Source organism: Adiantum capillus-veneris, chromosome 16 (genome assembly GCF_014529385.1).
Source record: "Adiantum capillus-veneris isolate H3 chromosome 16, ASM1452938v2, whole genome shotgun sequence".
Taxonomy (NCBI): Eukaryota; Viridiplantae; Streptophyta; class Polypodiopsida; order Polypodiales; family Pteridaceae; genus Adiantum; species Adiantum capillus-veneris.
Window position 1 is genome coordinate 100,910,962 of NC_140946.1, and position 24,757 is coordinate 100,935,718.

General features: G+C 45.1%; 1 protein-coding gene across 5 annotated transcripts in view; it reads right to left on the minus strand.

Moving 5' to 3' along the window:
* Positions 1 to 24,757, minus strand: part of LOC147439542 (uncharacterized) — a 93,525-nt gene that overhangs the window by 34,830 nt on the left and 33,938 nt on the right. The gene's annotated exons all lie outside the window — the stretch shown is intronic.

Genomic DNA, 24,757 nt, shown 5'->3' on the forward strand with positions numbered 1-24,757 from the left:
TGACTAGCCAAAGTGGAATCCTTTGCTACAGAGGCTACATTTCAGTTCTGGATGTGGCCGCAGTGTACAAAGAGGGTCGGATGACCTAGAAAGATACAATGGCAGCATCTCCTAAAATTTAGGGAACTGCTATTTTGGGTTCTGAAAATGTCTTCGCGTCATTACGTGCAGTTTGACATGGGGATCATTTTGTTACTCTGTGGCCAAGTCAACAGAGGCTGCAGGTGAGATATTTTTAGACCCGAGGGTCTAAAGCGGGAAAATGCACAAATGAGTGACACTTGGCACTCTGAGGCCAGTTTACTACTTATAGAGAAGGCAAAAACGTGATTTATAGCTGGGAGGCTCATTTTGCAAGTCTCTGTCACAGGTTAAGAGCTATGGAGTGCTTGCTTTCCCTCTTATGCACAGTGCGGTGCCAGGAGTGATGCCCTGCACGCTACGCACTGCCCTCTCTCTCCCCTTTGGCAGTATGTTATGCCCCTCTAGTGGGCTCTTCATTTGACCAATGTACAGTTGTGTGGGTTCATGCGCGATTGCCGAGGCAAGAGCCTCTTGCACAGGTACTGGATTAGCTAGCGGCTAATCCCCCCGCAGGTACAGGTGAATTCGGAGAGGTTTCACGCCAGAAATCTCGTCCGATTCAAAGGGCAAGTAGCCCTACAGGTGCGGGAGCTCGAGGACTTGCTAGGGATGCGACCGGCACGCGAAACGGAGCCCGAAACAGTGAATTACAGCCTGCTGTGTATTTTTGCAGGTTTAGGGTTTTGGCCCTAAACGGACCCTAATACCCCCAGGAGGTTCGGGGACGCAAGGGGACCGCTGTACAGGTGATCTGGCGCATTTTCAGGGCTGAAAACAGAGAATTCAGCGTGCTGCAGATTCTCGCCAGGTTTTGCAAAGTGCCCGTATGCGTCGGGAAAGTCGGTCAATGCGTGGGAATACTGACCGTGAAGGGTTCTAGTACAGTTATGCTGCCGAAATCGGGCTGGAACAGAGGAAATTCAGCCGAGTTTGTGCGGGGCAGCTTGTAGGAACCACAGCGTTTATTCCCTCTTTTGAACAATAAAGAAATACCGAAAGGGGCGCCTAAGTTAGGGGCCAATCTGGTGTCTGTCCACTCATACAGGTGCAATCTAGCATCCTGTATCCCTCTCCCCTTGGTTGTGTCTTGAAAGTACAGGTAAAATAGACGACTAATAATGGGTGAAAGCTAAATCAAGGTTTAAAGTAAAGTCTACCGCCCTTTTTGGATTGAACAGGCCGGTTTCATGGTTCCATCGACGGGATTAAATCACTTTTTCCCATAGAAGTGAGCCTTGGTCAGTTTTGGGCTTGAAGACACAGGGGATTATAGACCAGACACAGGGAATTGCAATTATGGCTGACAGACCAGATGATGTGACTGAAGAGGTTTCCTCTTCACAGGGTCAACAGACACATGAAGTGGGTGAGTCCTCAAGACCACCACAGACTGATGATGATATATTCAGGACCCAGTTGGCTACTGCTGTGGCTATGTTCACACAAGTAATGCAGAATCCGAGGTTTTTAGCCTTTCTGCAACCTCCTGTTCCGTCTCAGCAAGTTGGGTCACTGGATCATATTCAAAAGCCTGTTAAGGCTCGAACACAGGTGATTCATACCGCACAGTCAATGGAAACACCTGTACACTTGACGGAGAACATGCAGTCTCCACAACGTATGCCTAAGGTGCAAGAACAGGTGGCTGAGATGCCAGTCTTTCAAGCTGTACCAATTCAGCCCGCCACCTTTTAGCAGCCTATAGCTGGTTCTAATGGACAGGGAAGCAACCTACAGGCTATGCAACAGGTCTTCCCACCACCTTCAGGACACCCTGGCTATTTTGGAGGTGGATCGGTATTCCATAGCATGGCTGGTCATGCACCTGGAAATCAATTTTACACGCCAGGAACAGTGTTTGGGGGTGCTCAAACGATGATGCCTAACCCCATGTATGGTGTCACAGGCATGCTACCAGGGTTTCAAAGCACTCAGGGACAATTCGGGATGCCACAAGCAAATTTTGGTATGGCTGGAATTACAAATCAGCAGCCAAATATGGCGTTTCCAAGTCAAGTTAATAGCGGCCAAGGAACACAGATGAACCCTAATAGTGTTCCCATGTTTCAGTCACTTCCATATGACAATTTGACGCCGCTGGAGAGGCCAACTCCGTACAAAGAAGGTGGCAAAGGTGTGTCATTCACGACCTTTACAGGGTTTGATGACAGGAAGAAGGCTCTTTCATTCCTCCAGCAGTTTGACAAGGCCTATGCAGGGGGAAACTTTACAGAGGCTTCAAAGGTCCGCAAGGCAGCCACTTTCTTGACAGGGAATGCGGGACAATGGTGGACAACTTTATTGCTTCAAGGGCAAGCTCCGTCCACATGGATTTACTTTAAGCAGATTTTTGCAGCAGCATGGTTATCTGATGACTTTGAAGCAGATGTCATGACAGAATGGCACCAGCTTAATGCTGCCACTTGCAGAAATCTGGATGATTACAATCGGAAGTTTTGGAAAGCTCTACTTCCAGTAACTTCCTATAGGTTTGTGCCATTGACAGAACAGATTGAAAAATACTGTTGTGGCCTACCTAAAGGATTGAGAAAGTACTGTACGAAGACAAAAGTCACTACTTTGACGCAGCTCATCGAGGTAGCAAACACTGGCAATGGTTTGCTCAAGGGAGAAGATTGTGAATTTAACACTGGCGTCAAGGCAGGATCAGGCAAGAAAAATTCAGCCAAGAAGCACGTTCCCAATGAGGCTCCTAAAGGGACTCAGGAGTCAGCCAATGCAGGGAAAGACAAAGCTACGGCTGAATCAGAAAAAGGACCAGCAAAGAAATGGAAAAGACGTTTTCCTCGCAAGTCAGAAGAGCAAAAGAAGGTCCTAAGGACAGAGAACAAATGCTTTATATGTGAGCAGCCTGGCCACATTGCTTACAATTGTCCTACAAAGAAAAGGCCAGCTGATTCTGAAGACAAGGAAGACAAGAAAGGAAAGAAGCCCATGGCTGGTCTAGTGCCAGATATGGTGGGCGACAAGCCAAATTCAGATGCAAGTGAGCTTTGCAGAGCATGGGGAAAGGTTAGGGATCAAACAGTGCTTATCTTCTTTGATCCAGGTGCCAAAGCCAACTTCATTTCCCCAGAATTGGCTTCAAAGTTGGGAATCAGACCTGAAGAGATGGGGTATACAGAAGAGGCAGGTTTGGCATGTCCTGGCCATACAGAGGCTGTGACACCCATCATTGGAAAGTTGCGTCTACATATCCAGTCCTATGTAGATGCTGAAGAATTTTACATCATGCCACTGGACGGATGTGATGTGTTGTTAGGTATTCCTTGGTTGTTTCGTGTACAGGGAATCATGGATGCCTACAACAAAAAGATCACTGTACAGAGCAGGGGAAAGACTCACATTCTGGATGTAAAGCTTAAAGGGGAGTCTATTCCTACTGTATCAGCTTCTGCTATTACTTCTGTAATGAAAAAGCATCTTTCTGCGTACTTGGTTTTTGCACGTGAAGTGTCAGATTGTGATGAATCAAATTTATCTGTGCTAGATAAAGAAAGGTCAATGTTTTTACAACAGTATACTGACTGTTTTTCCGATTCATTACCGTCTCAATTACCGCCAGAGAGACCCGAGGACCATGCGATAGATTTGGTGCCAGGCTGTAGCCCACCAAATAAGCCTCCGTACAGGGTTAGTGCGGCTCAGCAGAAAGAGATAATGGGCCAAGTACAGGAGTTGTTAGAAAAAGGGCTGATTCAGCCCAGTTCATCTCCATTCTGTTCTCCAGTGTTGTTGGTGCAGAAAAAGGATGGCTCATGGCGTATGTGCATCGACTACCGTGCACTGAACAAGAATACCATCAAGAATAGGTTCCCTATACCTAGAATTGATGATATTATGGACAAATTAGAAGGAGCAGCTATGTTTAGCAGGATAGATCTAAAGAGTGGGTATCATCAGATCCGCATTAGATCAGAGGATGTGCACAAGACTGCTTTTAGAACGACGTTTGGCCTTTACGAATTTTTAGTGATGCCCTTTGGTCTCACAAATGCTCCTGCTACGTTCAATAGGATGATGGACAGAATTTTCCGTCCACACCAGCAGTTTGTTGGTACGTTCTTTGATGACATGATAGTCTACTCAAAGAATGAAGAGGAGCATAGGCATCACTTGGCCATTGTGTTCAAAGAGCTACGCAGTCATAGGTTGCTCATCAATGCAAAGAAAAGTGAGTTTTTTCTGGAAGAGATTCACTTTCTGGGACACATTGTCTCAAAGGACGGTGTCAGAATGGATCCTGCAAAAGTCGAAGCGATCAAGTCATGGCCAAATTTGAAGACGGTGCATGATGTTCGAAGCTTTTTGGGACTATGCTCCTATTACAGAAGGTTTATCCGAAATTTCGCTGAGATTGCTTCACCTTTACATGCTCTTCAAAAGAAGGCAGTCACCTTTAGATGGACACAGAAAGAGATTTCAGCTTTTAATCTCTTAAAGGAAAAGATGACTTCAGATCCGGTCATTGTGTTGCCAGATCTTAGGAAGTCATTTGTGGTCCAGTGCGACGCCTGCGGTAGTAGCATTGGTGCTGTGCTAATGCAAGATGGCAGGGTAGTAGCCTATGAGAGCAGAATTTTGCAAGGGCCAGAGATGACCATGCAGGTCTATGAGAAAGAGTTACTGGCTGTGATTCATGCGCTCTTAAGTTGGAAACACTACCTGCTAGGTGCAGATTTCGTTGTCCAAACGGACCATCAGACCTTGCGATACTTCTTGACACAGACAAAGTTATCTGAGAAGCATATGCGATGGGCAAATATCTTGTCCATGTTCCATTTTCAGATTGTGCATGTGGAAGGCAAGAAGAACGTTGTGGCTGATGCCTTGTCAAGGAAGCCACAAATTTCAGCTGTGTCGATTCCTTATCATCATGAACTTGATGATATGAGAGAACAGTATGCAAATGATGAAGATTTTGCAAGGGTCTTCGAGCAACTAATGGATGGACAACGTCATGAACACTATCTTCTTAAAGACGGGTTCATGATGATGCATGGCAGATTGTGTGTCACAAAGCCATTGCGACACAAAGTTATGGAAGAGAGTCATGTCCCACCGTATGCAGGGCATCGTGGTATCGATGCTACAGTTAAAGCGGTAGAGACATTCTTCTATTGGCCTACATTGAGAAGGGATGTGGATGCCTTTGTGCGAGAATGCCTAATATGCCAAAAGGTCAAGTTTGACAGGCAAAAGGCACCAGGGTTATTGCAACCACTACCTATTCCAGATAAACCATGGGAAAGTATTGCTATGGATTTTATCTTTGATCTTCCAAGAACGCAGACAGGAAATGATGGTATTTGGACCATTATTTGCAGATTCACCAAACAGGCTCATTTTATTCCTGTCAGGAAGAAGATAAAGCCAGATCAGATGGCACGCTTGTTTATGAGCAATATTTTCAAGTATCATGGCATGCCACAGTCGATTATTAGCGACCGTGATCCACGCATGACTAGTTTGTTCTGGAGAGGCTTGTTTGAGAATATGGGCACCACGCTCAAATTCTCTTCGTCATTTCATCCTCAAACAGATGGGCAGTCAGAAGAGGCAAATTCTACTGTCCTAGATCTGCTGAAGTGCTATGTGTCAGAGCATAAAGGAAAGTGGGAGCAGTATTTGCCATTGGTGGAGTATGCATACAATAATACAGTGCATTCATCAACTGGCAAGGCACCTTTTGAGATAGTTGAAGGTGGCAAGAAAGTTCCTCCCATACTGCATACAAAGGACAAGATATTTGAAGCAGATAAGTATGTTCAGGACATGGATGAAATGTACAAGAAGGTCAAAGTGGCCTTAGAAAGGACTCAGGCAAAGCAAAAGAAAGCAGCTGATCGTCACCGTCGTGAAGTAGTATATTCACTTGGTGATTGGGTGCTTTTACGCTTTGAAAAGGCAAGGTTAAAGAAGATGAAGGGCAAGGAAAGACTGTTTCCAAAGCTCAGCATGCGTTACTATGGGCCTTTTCAAGTATGCGACATAATCAGTGATGTTGCATATAGGCTGAAATTGCCTGACAGTTGGAAGATTCACAATGCGTTTCATGTGAGTCTTCTCAGACCCTATGTGGGTGATGTGCCAGAAGATATGCCAGCTGAAGATCAGCCGGAAGTCGAGGAACTTGACGAGATCTTGGTCCCTGAACAGATTTTGGCACACAAAGAAAGGAAAGTGAAAGGCAAGGTTACTAGGCGTTACTTGGTAAAGTTCAGAAACTATCCACCAATGGATGCTAAGTGGATGGAAGAAGGTGAACTTGCAGAGTCACCAACTGTGTTATCACTTTACCTGGAAGCCTTCGATTTGCAACCTACCTTGACCCCTTGAGTTTCAAAGCTACATGGATTGTCAGTGTGACAATAGCTTCTGAAACAAATGATGTACAAGGTATTTAAAGTGAGCTCAAATGAAATACCTGTTACATGAATGTTAGAGCTGTACAGATTGTCAGTTTGGCAATTGCTCTTATGAAATGTCCAAAAGTTTGGTTAGTGCTATAGAAGTGAGTATTTCTTGTCAGTTTGTCAAGGATACAGTGATTGCTTCTATTGAAGAGTACATGTGTAACTGCATTCTTAAACTGTCGGTTTGGGTATGCTCGAAAGTGTTACGGGATCCAACGTGTACTATAGGACAGTGGCAAAATGTGCAGCTACCATTTTGTCATTGGAAAGTTAGTGACTCAAAGCAATGGCAGAGTGTGCAGCTACCACTATGTCATTGGGACAGGGTTCACACGCAGGCAATACATGAGTCGACGAAGTGTTGAATACACCAGGGTTGACAATGAGCATGTATGTGTCGTATATGTGTCGACAGGTGTTGAATACATCAATGTTGATAGTAAGCATGTACGACATAGATGCAAACGAGGACGTTTGAGATTTAAGGAGGGGGGTATGTCACCAGCGTGTGACTACTATCTATCCTTTTTGTTGATTTCTTTCTTATTATCTATTTACTTTCACTTTTTGGAAACACCCCTCGGGAAATCTAACTGCCCTGCATTGCATAGCTAGTGTGGAACTGTCCAGAGGGAGTCCAGGCCTGTGGGCAAGAGAGCACTAAGGTTGGACAAGGACTATGGTTAGCCAAGTGGGGTCATTGACTAGCCAAAGTGGAATCCTTTGCTACAGAGGCTACATTTCAGTTCTGGATGTGGCCGCAGTGTACAAAGAGGGTCGGATGACCTAGAAAGATACAATGGCAGCATCTCCTAAAATTTAGGGAACTGCTATTTTGGGTTCTGAAAATGTCTTCGCGTCATTACGTGCAGTTTGACATGGGGATCATTTTGTTACTCTGTGGCCAAGTCAACAGAGGCTGCAGGTGAGATATTTTTAGACCCGAGGGTCTAAAGCGGGAAAATGCACAAATGAGTGACACTTGGCACTCTGAGGCCAGTTTACTACTTATAGAGAAGGCAAAAACGTGATTTATAGCTGGGAGGCTCATTTTGCAAGTCTCTGTCACAGGTTAAGAGCTATGGAGTGCTTGCTTTCCCTCTTATGCACAGTGCGGTGCCAGGAGTGATGCCCTGCACGCTACGCACTGCCCTCTCTCTCCCCTTTGGCAGTATGTTATGCCCCTCTAGTGGGCTCTTCATTTGACCAATGTACAGTTGTGTGGGTTCATGCGCGATTGCCGAGGCAAGAGCCTCTTGCACAGGTACTGGATTAGCTAGCGGCTAATCCCCCCGCAGGTACAGGTGAATTCGGAGAGGTTTCACGCCAGAAATCTCGTCCGATTCAAAGGGCAAGTAGCCCTACAGGTGCGGGAGCTCGAGGACTTGCTAGGGATGCGACCGGCACGCGAAACGGAGCCCGAAACAGTGAATTACAGCCTGCTGTGTATTTTTGCAGGTTTAGGGTTTTGGCCCTAAACGGACCCTAATACCCCCAGGAGGTTCGGGGACGCAAGGGGACCGCTGTACAGGTGATCTGGCGCATTTTCAGGGCTGAAAACAGAGAATTCAGCGTGCTGCAGATTCTCGCCAGGTTTTGCAAAGTGCCCGTATGCGTCGGGAAAGTCGGTCAATGCGTGGGAATACTGACCGTGAAGGGTTCTAGTACAGTTATGCTGCCGAAATCGGGCTGGAACAGAGGAAATTCAGCCGAGTTTGTGCGGGGCAGCTTGTAGGAACCACAGCGTTTATTCCCTCTTTTGAACAATAAAGAAATACCGAAAGGGGCGCCTAAGTTAGGGGCCAATCTGGTGTCTGTCCACTCATACAGGTGCAATCTAGCATCCTGTATCCCTCTCCCCTTGGTTGTGTCTTGAAAGTACAGGTAAAATAGACGACTAATAATGGGTGAAAGCTAAATCAAGGTTTAAAGTAAAGTCTACCGCCCTTTTTGGATTGAACAGGCCGGTTTCAGACACCCACTTGCCTCATGGGATACAGTGCGCTATTGGCCAGATAAGCACATCTTCACACCAGCCTACAGTCCGAGACTGGGAGATACAACGGAGTACTAGCAGAGGCCAGGACATGCCCCCTGTGTGACATGGAGCCTGAGACAAAGTTACACTACACATGCCACTGCCCCATCTACTACAAGATACGAGGCCGCTTCCACTGCTTGTTTAGAGAGTGGCTTTGGACCACTCTCCAAAGTCATGAGGTACGAGGATCAGAGATGCCTGGGTTTGTTTCTGCTCGAGCTACGTAGACACAGAGAGAGCCTGCTAAGAGGAGAGGTTAGCCAATCCCACAGACACATCACAGACTTCTTTAGAGCAGACACTGAACACCTGGAGGAGCTACTACCACAGCAGATCTTGTTGCCTCACACCAAAGACACACTAATCGACCAAGCGACTAAATTGGGGAGATCCAGACGCCCACGAACGCGGAAGATTACACAGCATAGACGGAGGCTACATCAGAGGATCCGTATCACTTTGGCCCGACATGCACGACGCCCGATCAGGCTGCTAACCATGGAAGAGATTGATGAGATCTGCCAGCGACCAATGTTGGATCTCTTGTGACTTGTGGTTTAGCTACCTCGGCTAGCTGCTTATTTCACACCTAGCCTTAGGATTTCATAGTATCTTCTTCTTCTTCCTCCTCCTCCTCTTTCCTCTTCTTCCTCTTCCCCGTCTTTCCTCTCTCTCTCTCTCTCTCTCTCTCTCTCTCTCTCTCTCTCTCTCTCTCTCTCTCTCCCCCCCCCCCCCCCCCCGAGGTAGCCGGGGTTCAAGAGGAGCAGCAGTCTTATTTAGAGAGGAGCTGAAACCACTCCTACAGATTATCAGGAAAAATGAGCAAGCAAGGTATATGTGGGTGAGAATGAGAGCCGAGACGGGTAGATTTCTATATATCGCTATATGCTACTTCCCTCCAAGTACATCAGTCTACTCCTCACCTAAAGGACAGTCCACTTTCTCCATATTGAATAATGACATATGGGAGTTCTCTAGAGATGGAGACATCGTTCTCTTAGGAGACTTTAATGCCAGAACCGCCAACTCTCAAGCAGTATTCTATGATACTTCTGAGGAAATTCTCAGAGAAGTGGATTTATCACAGGAGGGGCTTACTAGAAACTCACAGGATAAAGAACACACTGAATATGGGAGACATCTCATGGAAATGGCAACTACACATGGTTAGGCCATACTTAATGGTCTAGAGAATTTCCCTTTATCTGAGCGATTCACATGCTTCCCGCACAGGCATGGGGCCAGTACAATGGATTATGTCATGACTTCACCAAGCTTTATTTCTTGTATCGAGGACTTTAAGGTGGGAGCCAGACCGGTTGGGATTGCAGTGGATCATGCTCTCTTGACCATATCCATCTCCTTCCAATACAATGCCTCTCAAGTACAAAGGAAGAAGACACACACAAGATATACTTTCACACCAGAGACTGATTCAGTCTATGTGGAAAAGATCTATAACAGGATGTGGGCAGCCGAGCCAGTATATATTGTAGAGGAGATTACTTCTCAGCTAACAGAGATACTACATGGAGCAGCACAAGAAGCATACCCACAAGTATACTCAGCTTGATCAGAAGAGAGGATCTGGGAACATGCCTCAAAACAGTTGGTACGACGAGGAATGCAGAGAGACGAGAACCCAGGTCCAGAAAGAGCTTACACTTGGGATTATCACATATAAGCAGTCTCGGATTGCTCTTCAGCGTATAGTACGTCGCAAGAAAAGGGCATTTTTAGCCAAACTGGAGAAGGATTTATATCAGCTCTTCTTCAGTCAGGACTCACATGAGGCCTGGCGTTTGTTTCACGAGCACTCATCGCCTCCGACAATTACTTCTCCTGAGATTTGGGGTCAATATGTAACATCATTATATACGGTATCTGGAGAGCCTCCATTACCAGATCTGCTCGAGCCATGCCCTGCTACTAGTACTTTCTTTACGACGGAAATGGTGGAAAAAGCCATTGATAAGATGAAGACAAGAAGAGCATATGATCATGAGGGTTTAGTAGCAAAACATCTGATCCATGCAAGGGATCTACTTTCAGAAGTCCTTGCTCGTCTGTTTAATCGGGTCATGTGTGAAGGATTCCCTGAATCTTGGAAATTATCTACTATCGTACCTATTTTCAAGTCTGGAGATCCTATGATACCCGGGAACTACCGTACCATTATGGTGGGTCACACATTGACTCGACTGTACGCATCCATTCTAGAACAAAAATTGAGTAGATGGGCAGAGAATGAGGGCATAAGGGCAACAGGACAAGCTGGATTCATGAGGGGTCATTCCACTTTAGATCATATTCTTACGCTCAGAGCCATTATTGAGGAAGGAAGAGCAAGCGGGAGAAGGATGTATTGTTGCTTTGTGGATTTTCAGAAAGCTTTTGATACAGTACCAAGGGCCAGATTGATGCGTAGGATGCAAGAGTTAGGGGTCCCCAAAGAGATTATCTAGGGGATCATGGCCTTATACGGGTCAGTAACTGGTTATGTACGTACTCCAGAAGGGGATTCCGACATTGTTCATTCCACCGTTGGAGAAAAGCAGGGATGCCCACTGTCCCCTACTTTATTTGGTATGTATATAGATGAGGTATCAGATTACATTGATAGAGAGGGTGACACAGGTGCTCAACTTGCAGGGTCATGGATCCCTTTGTTGTTGTATCCAGATGATATTGTATTGATAGCAGAATCACCAGATGGAATGCAAAGGCAGTTAGATGCATTACATAAATTCGCGGAAGACAGCGGACTGTCGGTAAATTTGGGTAAAACCAAAGTTATGGTGTTTAACACCACACCGCAGTGGGTTAGGAGATCGGCACCTACATTTGCATTTGGCCAGGATACAGTAGAGTACACAGATGCATACAGATACCTTGGTGTGGTATTTACAGGACCGAAGTTTACTCTTAAGAAAGCAGCGGATGCTAGATTGTCCAGAGCCTCTGCGGCCTTGGGAGGGTTGGAGAGGATGTGTTCACAAGTGCAATTTCAGGAACCACGATTAAAACTTTGGCTCTTTGATACTGTGGTGGCTTCGGCTATGCTTTACAAGGTCCACATTTGGGAACCATCTATGGATCAGGATAATTGGAAGTCAATGGAGAGACCTTTGGTATCTATGATTTCCCGAATGATTAGAGCCAAGGCCTCCCTACCACACGCGATTACCCGAGTGGAACTAGCTGCCCCTCCGATAGAAATTGAAGCTCTTACCAGATCGGTGTCCTTTATACACGGTTTATGGGATACAAATAATTGCCAATATACTAGATTGGCCCTCGAATCCTCTCGACAATTAGCAATGAAGGGAGATACATCATGCTGGTATGCGCAACTGTCTTCGTGGTTTCAGAGACACGGGTTCAGTATGGAAAGATTACCCCCCGTCCAATACTCTCTTGAGGCTCCATCACTGGCAATCACACGAACGGAGATTAATAAAATCATCCGCCAGGATCTTATACAGTTGGACACTAAGAGGACATGGGTAGACCCTACACAAGAATTGGGCACGAAGATGGCCGACTACAAAAAAAACTTCCTACAGATATCTGAAGATGGTTTTGTGATTCGCCCGAGCTACATGGATACCCACCTGTCTCATGGTTTGAGATGTGCTATTGGTCAGATTCGTACATCCACACCAGCTGGAAATTGAATTTGGCAGATTTAGGGGGATCCCACATGAGAGCAGAATTTGCAAGTTATGCGGAATGGAGCCGGAGACAGAATTACACTACATATGTCATTGCACCGTATACTATGAGATACGCGGGCATTTCCATTGCCTATTTAAAGAAGGCTTTGGACCTCTAGATAGAGTCATGCAATACCAAGATCAAAGGTGCTTAGGCCTGTACCTATTGGAACTACATCGGCACAGGGATAATTTGATGAGAAGACAAAGAGCACTACAGCCTCAGAGGCAGATCACAGATTTCTTCGGATCGAGAGAAGCAGGAATGGAAGGAGAAGCAAGAGGCCAGCAGCGAGCACAAAGGATTACCCACATTCAGACCAAAGGCACTGAAACCGGCCTATTCAATCCAAAAAGGGCGGTAGACTTTACTTTAAACCTTGATTTAGCTTTCACCCATTATTAGTCGTCTATTTTACCTGTACTTTCAAGACACATCAAAGGGGAGAGGGATACAGGCTGCTAGATTGCACCTGTATGAGTAGACGGACACCAGATTGGCCCCTAACTTAGGCGCCCCTTTCGGTATTTCTTTATTATTCAAAAGAGGGAATAAACGCTGTGGTTCCTACAAGCTGCCCCGCACACTCTCGGCTGAATTTCCACTGTTCCAGCCCGATTTCGGTAGCATAACTGTACTAGAACCCTTCACGGTCAGTATTCCCACGCATTGACTGACTTTCCCGACGCATACGGGCACTTTGCAAAACCTGGCGAGAATCTGCAGCACGCTGAATTCTCTGTTTTCAGCCCTGAAAATGCGCCAGATCACCTGTACAGCGGTCCCCTTGCGTCCCCGAACCTCCTGGGGGTATTAGGGTCCGTTTAGGACCAAAACCCTAAACCTGCAAAAATACACAGCAGGCTGTAATTCACTGTTTCGGGCTCCGTTTCGCGTGCCGGTCGCATCCCTAGCAAGTCCTCGAGCTCCCGCACCTGTAGGGCTACTTGCCCTTTGAATCGGACGAGATTTCTGGCGTGAAACCTCTCCGAATTCACCTGTACCTGCGGGGGGATTAGCCGCTAGCTAATCCAGTACCTGTGCAAGAGGCTCTTGCCTCGGCAATCGCGCATGAACCCACACAACTGTACATTGGTCAAATGAAGAGCCCACTAGAGGGGCATAACATACTGCCAAAGGGGAGAGAGAGGGCAGTGCGTAGCGTGCAGGGCATCACTCCTGGCACCGCACTGTGCATAAGAGGGAAAGCAAGCACTCCATAGCTCTTAACCTGTGACAAAATCTGAAAATGAGGCTCTCTCCTCTTCAAATTCAGCGCCACTTCTTGTTGCATAAGGCAAGTGCACCAGAAGGTGCCACTTGGCACTTTTACAAGCATTTTCCCGTTTCGGGGTTGCCGCCTAAAAATATCCCAACCGGTTGCCCAGTTGACTTCACGGCAGAGTAAGAAAATGTTCACTTTGTCATTCCGGAGGTAATGACGCCAACACATTTTCAGGTCCCAAAATAGCAGTTCCCTAAATTTTAGGAGATGCTGCCATTGTATCTTTCTAGGTCATCCGACCCTCTTTGTACACTGCGGCCACATCCAAAACTGAAATGTAGCCTCTGTAGCAAAGGATTCCACTTTGGCTAGTCAATGACCCCACTTGGCTAACCATAGTCCTTGTCCAACCTTAGTGCTCTCTTGCCCTCAGGCCTGGACTCCCTCTGGACAGTTCCACACTAGCTATGCAATACAGGGCAGTTAGATTTCCCGAGGGGTGTTTCCAAAAAGTGAAAGTAAATAGATAATAAGAAAGAAATCAACAAAAAGGATAGATAGTAGTCACACGCTAGTGACATACCCCCCTCATTGACAGGGCGATTGAGCTTAGGAAATCGAGACGACCACGACTGAGATGCAGAAGCACACTTCATCGGAGGAGACTATAACAAAGGATTAGAAGCATTCTAGCTAGACACCCAGAATGCTCCTAAGAAGTTTATCTAATACTTTGTATTTAGTTTTTCGCATTTATTTTCACACTTTTCAGACATTGTAACAGATTCACCACTTTTGTATCAGTTTGGTCTCATAGGTCACTCTGGCCTTTTGAAGACGTTAATATAACATTTCATTTCTCTCTCTCTCTCTCTCTCTCTCTCTCTCTCTCTCTCTCTCTCTCTCTCTCTCTCTCTCTCTTATGTTATGAGGTCAATACATAACATCCTATAATCCGGAATCAGATCATAGGATGTTATGTATTGACCTCAAGTGTGGTAAACGGCCCGAGCATGTAGCCTCCAATCATGATGTGAATCATTTGTACCTACGTCTAGACTTCAAACGAGCACTTATATATGCTGATATGGTGGACCAAATGTTAAGCATGATAGAGCATCAAGGGAGCCCAACATTAGAATGCAAGTGGAAAGTTTTCAAAGAAGTAATTTTCTCTTGTGCGAAGGAATGCTTTTCGGTGAAACACATGTCTTGCAAAAGGTCTAAGAAGGGTAGCACCAAGAAGAAATGGTTTGACATGGAATGTAGTCAAGCCCGAAAACACTTGCTAAGATTGGATGCAATCAAAGACAAGGAAGTTTACTTGGAATGTTCACACACATACAAAGCACTTGTTCAAAAGAAGAGGAGAAGGTGGGAAGTCGAAAAACAACTTCTTTTAGCACAAGAGAAAGCACATGCATGTGGCAAGTTTTGGCAAAATCTAAAAGGCAAGCGCGTTGAGAGCTTTGGTGACTTGACTCTTGAGGATATGTATATGCATTGTAAGAACCTCTATGAGCAACCCAATGTTGATAAGATGGAGGGTTGTAGCTCCCTTCCATTTATGTCTCCCTTCTTTACCATTGAAGATGTATGCCGCGCGCTTGAGAAACTTGCTACTCGCAAGGCAGGTGACCTTCAAGGTGTCAAGGCTGAAATGATTAAATGGACAAGCAAGAAAACACGATATTGGATATGCGATATGTTTAACCTTGCACTTCAGTATGGCATGCCTCATGATTGGAGTGCAAATTGGATCAAACCTTTGCACAAAGGAGGAGATGTAAACAATGTGAACAACTATCGCACTATAATGGTTGGTTCTTTGATGGCAAAGTTATTTAGATGTATCATGGAGATGAAGATAAGTGAATGGGCTGAAAAGAATGGCAAACGTGCGCTTGGCCAAGCAGGTTTTCGAAAGCATCATAGCACTATTGATCACCTTGTCACTCTTCGAGTTCTTATGGAAGCGTCTCGATTGAAAGGAAAAAAGTTGTATTGTTGCTTTGTGGATTTCAAGAAAGCTTTTGACATGGTACCGCGAGGAAATCTTTGGAGACGTATGCAAAGCCTTCAAGTGCCGAGAGAATTTATGCATGCAGTCTTTCGCATCTACCAAAAAGTGATATGTCGATTACGTATGGGAGATGGAATTTCAGAATTTTTTGCAAGCACTATTGGTGTCAAACAAGGATGCCCACTTTCCCCAACCCTCTTTGGGCTACTCATTGATGAATTGGAATACATGGTTCTTGATTTTATGCAGCAAGAAGGCATAGAAGAGGTTAAGATTGGAAATGCGGTGATCATGCTTTTGCTTTATGCCGATGATGTAGTGCTCTTGGCACATACCTTAGAAGATGCACAAAAGCTTATGAGTGTCTTGGAACGCTTTTGCCTACATAGCGGGCTGATCGTGAATGGATCCAAAACCAAGGTTATGCTTGTAAAGACCCTCAATGACGAAAATCCATGCATTGTATACAACAATGAGAAACTTGAAGTGGTAGATCACTTCAAGTACCTTGGCCTTGATGTTCCATCCAATCATAAATGGAAGGATTGTGCAATGCGTCGCTTGGAAGCCGGAAAGAGGGCTTATTATGCATTTGAGAACATGTGCAATGCAGGAGAGATCAAGTGTTGGGCTCTCAAAAAGTACCTCTTTGCCACATTGGTGACACCGGTGCTTCTTTATGGAGTGGAGGTGTGGGGTGGAAGCATCGGGAAGTCTACTTGGAAAGAGTTTGAGAATGTCCAAAAGCGTTTTCTTACCAACTTTCTCCAAGTCAAGACACAAACACCCTACATGCTCTTACTTCTTGAGTCCGGATCGCTTCCCATTGAGGTCTTGGGCATGGAAAGGGTTGTGGAGTACATGCGTAAGACACAACGTAGCCCTTTGCATCGACTTCCTAGAATCGCATATGAAGCAAGTCAAAAGGTTCAAAAGACATGCAAGAGCAAAATACTAAGTTCGGGGTGGATGCTTGATATCAAGAAATGGTTTGGAAGATGGGATGCATGTCACTTGGTCAAGGATGCGTCGATCGACTCCCAAGTTAATGAGGCCTTCTTACAACGCCAATGTATCATGGCTTGGGAGAAATCCGGAGGTTCTCGCTTCAGCCATTACACCACACACGTTGCCCCAAACTACAAATCTCTCTTCTTCTCGGAACGAGGTAACCGAACCCATTCCTACATCCTTGAGCCCATCCCGTTGAGTGCGATCCGCACCATTGCCTCCATTCGTCTTAGCTCCCATTCTCTACGCTGCGAGACAGGACGTTGGGGCACTGGCGAGGAGTGTCATCGACTTTGCACCTCATGCCCTCGTCAAGTGCGAGAGAGTGAGTACCACACACTACTTGAGTGCTCAGCTTTTGACCACATTAGGTCCTCTTTTCCCCATATATTCAGCCATGAGCTCTCCCTACATACCTTCCTCTCCCAACCACGATGTGGACTCTCTATTGCGACGCTCATTTCAGCCATTTTTGAGCATCGAGAGTCACTTATGAACTCCACTCACACCACGTGACATGTTCATTTGGTCCCATAGGTCATATTTGACCTCCCAAGACGATAATAGAACTATCTATCTATCTATCTATCTATCTATCTCTCTCTCTCTCTCTCTCTCTCTCTCTCTCTCTCTCTCTCTCTCTCTCTCTCTCTCCGAACTTCTTCATAACTCTTTTGATCATAACTTCTTCATCCGAACTCCGATTTGGGTGATCTATAGTCTCAATCGAAGAGCACGAAGTCCTCTACGCATTGATGTAAAGACAGAAATTTTCAGAGTTATGGAAGGCGTTTCTGTAGCAGCATTTCCGAAGTGAACAGGTTCAACAAAATTGATTCTCATCTCCTATTTTACATACAATGTCTTTCGGCACTCGCAAGGGTTCTTCTTCTTCAACAAGGTCCACAACCATTGTGGAAAATGATCCAAAATCTCCTAAGTGTGGAGATAGCAACACAACCACCCAACCAACGACATCGGAAACCATGATCATGGCGTACTTGGTATCATTGCAAGAGACCGTAAACAAACAAGGCGAAGACTTACGAGCACTTGCAATGGAGAATGGCACACTAAGGGTACTTGTGGTTGAGAATGAGAATCTCAAGAGGACACTTGAGATGCAAACAACACGTTTGATGCAACTTGAAGAGGAAGTCAAGGAATGTAAACGCTCTCTTGTGGACTTGAATGCTTTGAAGGAGCGGATGAGCAAAGTAGAGCATGACCATGTATTGAAAGAGGAGAAATTTGACACTATGAGCCGGAATGTATGCGACATGAAAAATGTATGCACAAACAAGTCTTGGGCTGATGTATGTGGTAGCAATGTGGTTTCTAATTCCTCACTCATGCAAGCTATGGTTCAAACAAAGAATGTTGAGAATGTGGATGTGGAGGAGTTGAAGGAACGGGAGCGACGTTCCAAGAACATTGTTATTCATGGAATTCCCGAAGAGAAGTTAGAGACACCTCCTTCTCTTGCCATTGTTATTGAAGATTTCTTCAAAACCCACTTTGGCATGTCAGGAGTTATGGTCTATGGAGCACATAGAGTGGGGAAGCAAGGAGCTCCTCGCTCGGGAGAACGGCCAATTGTATGCACCATGCCGGATGAGACCAAGCGAAAGATTATCCTTGATAATAGTTGGATCTATTTGAGGTATACAAAATGTTTTGTATGTGAAGATCGCACTATTAAGCAACAAAATATGCGTCGCAAGGCATATGAGGAAAAGAATAATAAAAACAAGGAGATCTCTCATGAAGAAAATGTGCCCAAGAAGGAGGTAAGTCTCTCAAGCAAATAGGGATGCGTGACCTATAGACCAAGTTAAAATTGAAAATATGCTTTTGGAATTGTAATGGATACCCATGGAATGCGGGGGTTGGCATTGATGAACTAACAAGCAAAGCCGATGTTGTACTTCTTGTTGAAACTTGGAAGCATGATACACAAAGGATTAACGGCTTGGAAGATTACAATGTACATTCATTGATGTGGTCAAAGAATCTCAAGCAACGAAGAGGACAAGGAGGGTTAGCATGTATGGTTAAGAAAGGATTGGAAGATTTTGTATCAATTGTGAAAGATGACAAGTACAAACGTTATGTATGGCTGAAAATTATGACACCAAAAAGAGCACCCATTTTTGTAGCCGGTTGCTACATTCCTCATCATGATTCTCCCTTTTATGCTTGCATGGATAGAGATCAACCATTTTCTGATTTGGAAGAGGACATTGCTTATTTCAAAGGTGAAGGTGATGTTATTGTATTTGGGGATATCAATGCTCGCACAAAAACATTGCAACATGATACTCAACAATTTGATATGTCATACATTTCAAAGGAGTTGGAGGAAGTTCACTTGTATGATCGTACTTCAACGGATGAGAAAGAGCCGGATCACTATGGAAAGTTACTTTTACACATGTGTAATAGCACGGGTATGCTCATTGCCAATGGTGTATCTTTGTGGAGTGGAACCAATGGATTTACATGTAGGAGACATAATGGGGATAGTGTGATTGACTATATGCTACTCTCTGAAGCCATCATGTATCGCATAAAGAGTTTTATGTTTGGTCAATGGACCCCGGAATCCGACCATCGCACCTTATGTATTGACCTTTCATGTGGAGAAGCAACTAAGCATGATAATCTCAGCCAAAGAAAAGAGAAGTTATCACTATGTATGGATTTCAAACGGGCACCAATGTACATTGAAATGGTTGAGCAAAAATTATGGATGACAAAGCTTCAATGTGATGCACCATTGGAAACTAAATGGGAAGCTTTCAAGAAAGCTATTTGTTCTTGTGCGGAAGAATGCTTTGCCATAAAGCATCTCCATGGTATCAACAAAGATAGATCACGCAAAAGGTGGTTTGATAAAGAATGTCAAGATGCTCGAAAGTCCTTGATAAAGCTTGATGCAACTATGGACAAAGACAACTATCAAAGTCATTTGCATACATACAAGGCATTGATTCAAAAGAAGAGAAGAAGATGGGAAGTAAAGCAACAAGAATTTCAAGTCCAAGAAAAGGCACATGCATGTGGAAGATTTTGGAGAAACTTGAGAGGCAAGCGGGTTGAGAATTTTGGTAACTTGAGTCTAGTGGATATGTACACACATTGTAGGCAATTATATGAGCAAGCAAATACTGAAAAAATGCCATTTTATGGTTCACTCCCATGTATGCCGTCTTTTTTTACTATTGAGGATGTATGCGGTGGGCTTGAAAAGTTGGCCACTCGCAAAGCAGGAGATCTTCAAGGTATCAAGCCGGAGATGATCAAATGGACGGGAGATTCTACCCATGAGTGGATGTGTGATATGTTCAACCTTGCACTTCAACATGGTATGCCTTATGATTGGAGTACTAATTGGGTTAAGCCTTTGCATAAAGGAGGGGATGTAAAGAATGTAAGCAACTACCGGACTATAATGATTGGGTCTCTTATGGCAAAGTTGTTTGGGTGCATAATGGAGATGAAATTGAGTGATTGGGCTGAAGAGAATGACAAGCGTGCAAAGGGACAAGCGGGTTTTCGTCGATGCCATAGCACCATTGATCATCTTGTCACTCTTCGTGTTCTCATGGAGGAAAGTCGGTTGAAAGGCAAGCGATTGTATTGTTGTTTTGTGGACTTTAAGAAAGCCTTTGATATGATTCCACGTAACAATTTGTGGAGAAGGATGGAAGAACTCCAAGTGCCAAGTGAGTTTATGCTTGCGGTTTCTCGAATCTATGAGAAGGTGATTTGTCAATTGCGCATGGGAAGAGAAATTTCAGAAATTTTTCTAAGCACTATTGGGGTTAAACAAGGATGTCCATTGTCACCAACTCTCTTTGGTCTATGCATCGATCAATTGGAACAAATGGTACTTGACTTTATGCAAGAAGAAGGCATTCAAGAGGTCACTATTTGCAATGCGGTAATCATGCTTTTGTTGTATGCGGATGATGTAGTGCTTCTAGCACACACTTTAGAAGATGCACAAAAGCTTATGGTTGTCCTTGAGAACTTTTGCTTGCATAGTGGGCTGATTGTAAATGAATCCAAAACAAAGGTTATGCTTGTGAAAACCAACCATAAGGAGAAGCCATGCATTGTGTACAACAACAAGACACTGAAGTTGTTGAGAGCTTTAAGTACCTTGGCCTTGAGGTTCCATCCAATCACAAGTGGCATGAATGTGCTATGCGTCGTTTGGAAGCGGGAAAGAGAGCATATTATGCATTTGAGAACATGTGTAATGCGGGAAACATCAAGTGTTGGGTTCTCAAGAAGTATCTTTTTGATGCATTGGTGACACCGGTTCTTCTTTATGGAGTTGAAGTGTGGGGCGGGAGCATCTCAAAGTCTACTTGGAAAGAGTTTGAGAATGTCCAAAAGCGTTTTCTTACAAACTTTCTCCAAGTTAAGACACAAACACCATATATGCTCCTACTTCTTGAGTCGGGATCTCTTCCAATTGAGGTTATGGGCATGGAAAGGGTTGTGGAGTACATGATAAAGATGCGTCAAAACCCCTCACATCGACTTCCTACAATTGCATGGGAAGCAAGCAAAAAAGTTCAAAAGACGCATAAAAACAAGATCTTGAGCACGGGATGGATGCAAGACATAAAGAAGTGGTTTGGGAGATGGGATGCATTACACTTGCTACATGATGCTTCAATTGACTCTCAAGTGAATGAAGCTTTTCTACAACGCCAATGTATTACGGCTTGGGAGAAATCCGGTGGGTCACGCTTCATACATTACACCACCTATATTGCCCCCAACTACAAAACCATGTTCTTTGCTGAGAGAGAAAACCGTACTCACAATTACATGCTTGAGCCTATTCCCTTGTCCGCGATATGCACTATCGCAGCAATTCGGCTTAGCTCCCATTTCCTTCGATGCGAGATAGGGCGTTGGGGCAATGGAGAAGAGTCAAATCGATTGTGCACATTATGCTCACTGCAAGTTCGAGAGTCTCAGTACCACACACTACTAGAGTGCTCAGCTTTTGATCACATCCGAACTTGCTTCTCTCACATTTTCAGCCATAACTTAGACCTACACACTTTCCTCTCCCAGCCAAAGTGTGGGCTCTCCATTGCGACTCTCATCACTACAATTTTGGAGCATCAAGAGTCACTCATCAGCCATACACATACTACATCACATGTAACTTTGGTCCCATAGGTCATATTTGACCTCCGAGGACGATAATAAAATCTATCTAAAATCTCTCTCTCTCTCTCTCTCTCTCTCTCTCTCTCTCTCTTCCGAACACACGCACTCTCACACACAGGAGGGGCAGCTAGCTCTACTCGAATGATAGTGTGGGGTACAGAGGCCTTGGCTCTAATCAGTCGAGAGATCATAGATACCAAGGGCCTCTCCATACGTCTCCAACCATCCTAGCCTACAAAAGGTCCCCATATCTGCACCCCATACAACATAGCTGAGGCTATTAAAGTATCAAAGAGCCATAACTTTACCCGAGGTTCCTGGAACTGAACCTACGAACACATATGGCCGCAAAAGCTCTAGTCAGTCTAGTCTCTGCTGCTCTCCCCAAAGAAAACCTCGGCCCAATGAAGACAACCCCAAGGTAAGTGTATGTATATGTATACTCTACAATCTCCTGACCATATCTGAAAGTCGGTGCTGATCTCCTAATCCACTGTGGTGCGGTGTTAAACACCATAACCTTGGATTTACCGAGGTTTACAGACAATCCACTATCCTCTGCAAAACTATGTAACGCATCCAATTGTCACTGCATACCCTCTGGTGAGTCAGAAATCAATACAATATCATCAACATATGACAACAATCGGATCCACATCCCTGCCAGCTGGGCACCTCTATCATCCTCTCTGTCAATGTAATCAGACATCTCATCAACATACATACCAAATAGAGTAGGAGACAATGGGCAACCCCAATGGTTGAGTGAACTAAATGAGATATCCCCTCCGGGGTGCGTACATGTCCCATCACTGATCTGTATAGAGCCATAATCCCCAAAATCAACACTATGGGCACCCCGATCTTCCCAAGCTCTATAGGATCGCCTGCCTTGAAGATAGGCACAATAGTAGGCAACCTCCAAGTCTCAGGTAACCCCTCACACATGGCACGATTGAACAACACTGCAAGAATCTCTACCAACATATCTCTAGCATGTATAAAGTGCTCATGATCATATGCCCTGGTGGTCCTCATCCTGTCAATAGCTCTCATTACCATCTCAGTGGTAAAGAAGGTGTTGGTAGGTGGGCATGGCTATGTAGGATTTGGAAGGGGGTCCTGTCCAGGAGCAGTGTATAACGATGTTGCATATTGGCCCGACACATCAGGAGAAGTAATCACTCGGGGAGGGGAGTGCTCATGAAAGAATCGCCATGCCTCTCCTGAGTCTCTACTCAAGAACAACTGATACAACTCTCGCTCCATCTGGGCCAAGTAAGCTCGTTTCTTCCGTCGCACAAGGCGCCAGGAAGCAATCTGAGACTGTCTGTAAATGATGACTCCTAAAAGAAGATCCCTCTGAAGCCGGGCTCTCATCTCTCTGCACTCCTCATCATACCAACTATTCTGGGGCATGCTCCTGGAATGTCGCCTCTGACCCGGCTGAGTGTGTGGGTATGCCTCTAATGTTGCACCATGGAGTGTCTCAGTCAGTAAAGTGGTGCACTCCTCCACTGAGAGGCCAGGACCAATTGTGCATAGACGGCTATAGATCTCCACTGTATAAATCGAGTCAATCTTTGGTGTGAATGTATAACGGGTATGTGACCTGCCTCCTGATACCTGGGGTGTACTATACTGAAATGAAACAGACAATGTCAAAAGAGCATTATCCACTGCTACGCCCACTAGTCTGGCTCCCACTATGAAATCTTGAATACAAGGAATAAAGCTCAGTTGTGCCATAACATAGTCCACTGTACTAGCCCCGTGTGTGTGTGGAAAGCATGTGAAACCGGCTGCTCCAGGAAATCGATGTAAGCCATTAAGTATGGCTAACCCATGTGTAGTCGTCATCTCCATGAGGTATCAACCATACTCCGTCAGCTCTATCATGTGAGCATCTGTCAAGCCCCAACTCATCCACATCCAGCTTCTAAGCATCTCATCTCAAGTGTCATAGAAGACTATCTGAGAGTTTCCCGTTTGGGCATTAAAGTCCCCTAGGAGGATGATATCACCATTCCTAGAAAACTCCCATATGTCATTATCTAGTATAGAGAAAGGCGACTGTCCTTTGGATGCAACATATACTGATGTATTGGGGGGGGGGGGGGGGGACATAACATATGGCAATGTATAGAAATCAGCGTGTCGGCTCTCAGCCTCACCCACATGTATCTAGCATGATCATCTCTCCGTACAATATGTAGTAGTGGCTGTAATTCCTCCCTAAATAGCACTGCTACTACTCCTGAACCTCTACTCCCATGCTCAGATCTTGCGACTGTCCTGTGGGCTGTCTCCCATCTGTATCCCACCACATGTGGCATAAGCTGTCTAGGGGCTTGAAGAGTCTCTAGAAGAAAACAATGTCCCTCTCTGAAACTGTCCTCAAAGGCACCAACGTCCAACCTCATAGATCCATTACAATTCCAAGTAGCCATCTTCAATGTGGTCCCGAGAGAGAGAGAGAGAGAGAGAGAGAGAGAGAGAGAGCACCATAGGCTGGTTTCAAACGGGGTGGCAGCAGGGAACTCCAAAGGAGCATGCGTCTATTGTGGCGATCTCTAATTGGGACAAGAGATGAAGCTCTATTTCCGGACCTCGCTCCCTAAGAGCTGCCACAAGGAAATACCGGGTAATTGGAGGTGATAAACTCTAATGGAAAGAGCATACCGCTAGAGAAAGTTTTATGGAGGCAACAGGAGAAAAAGAAGAAGCAGAGGGGCACAGCAAAATACCGGGTAATTGGAGGTGATAAACTCTAACGGAAAGAGCATACTGCTAAAGAAAGTCAACAGGAGAAAAAGAAGAACCAGAGGGGCACGGCGGCGCAGGGGGGGGGGGGATATATGTTCTCAAGCTACCAGATAAAGTTATGCACTATCCTCACCAAAGATATTTGCGCACGCTTTTGATGGAGTTGTATGATGACATAGAGGGCAGCTACTGCCTTGATCACTACAACACCAAAGGCGTGGTGTCACAGTCGCAAGCTTCTTTCCCAATGATTG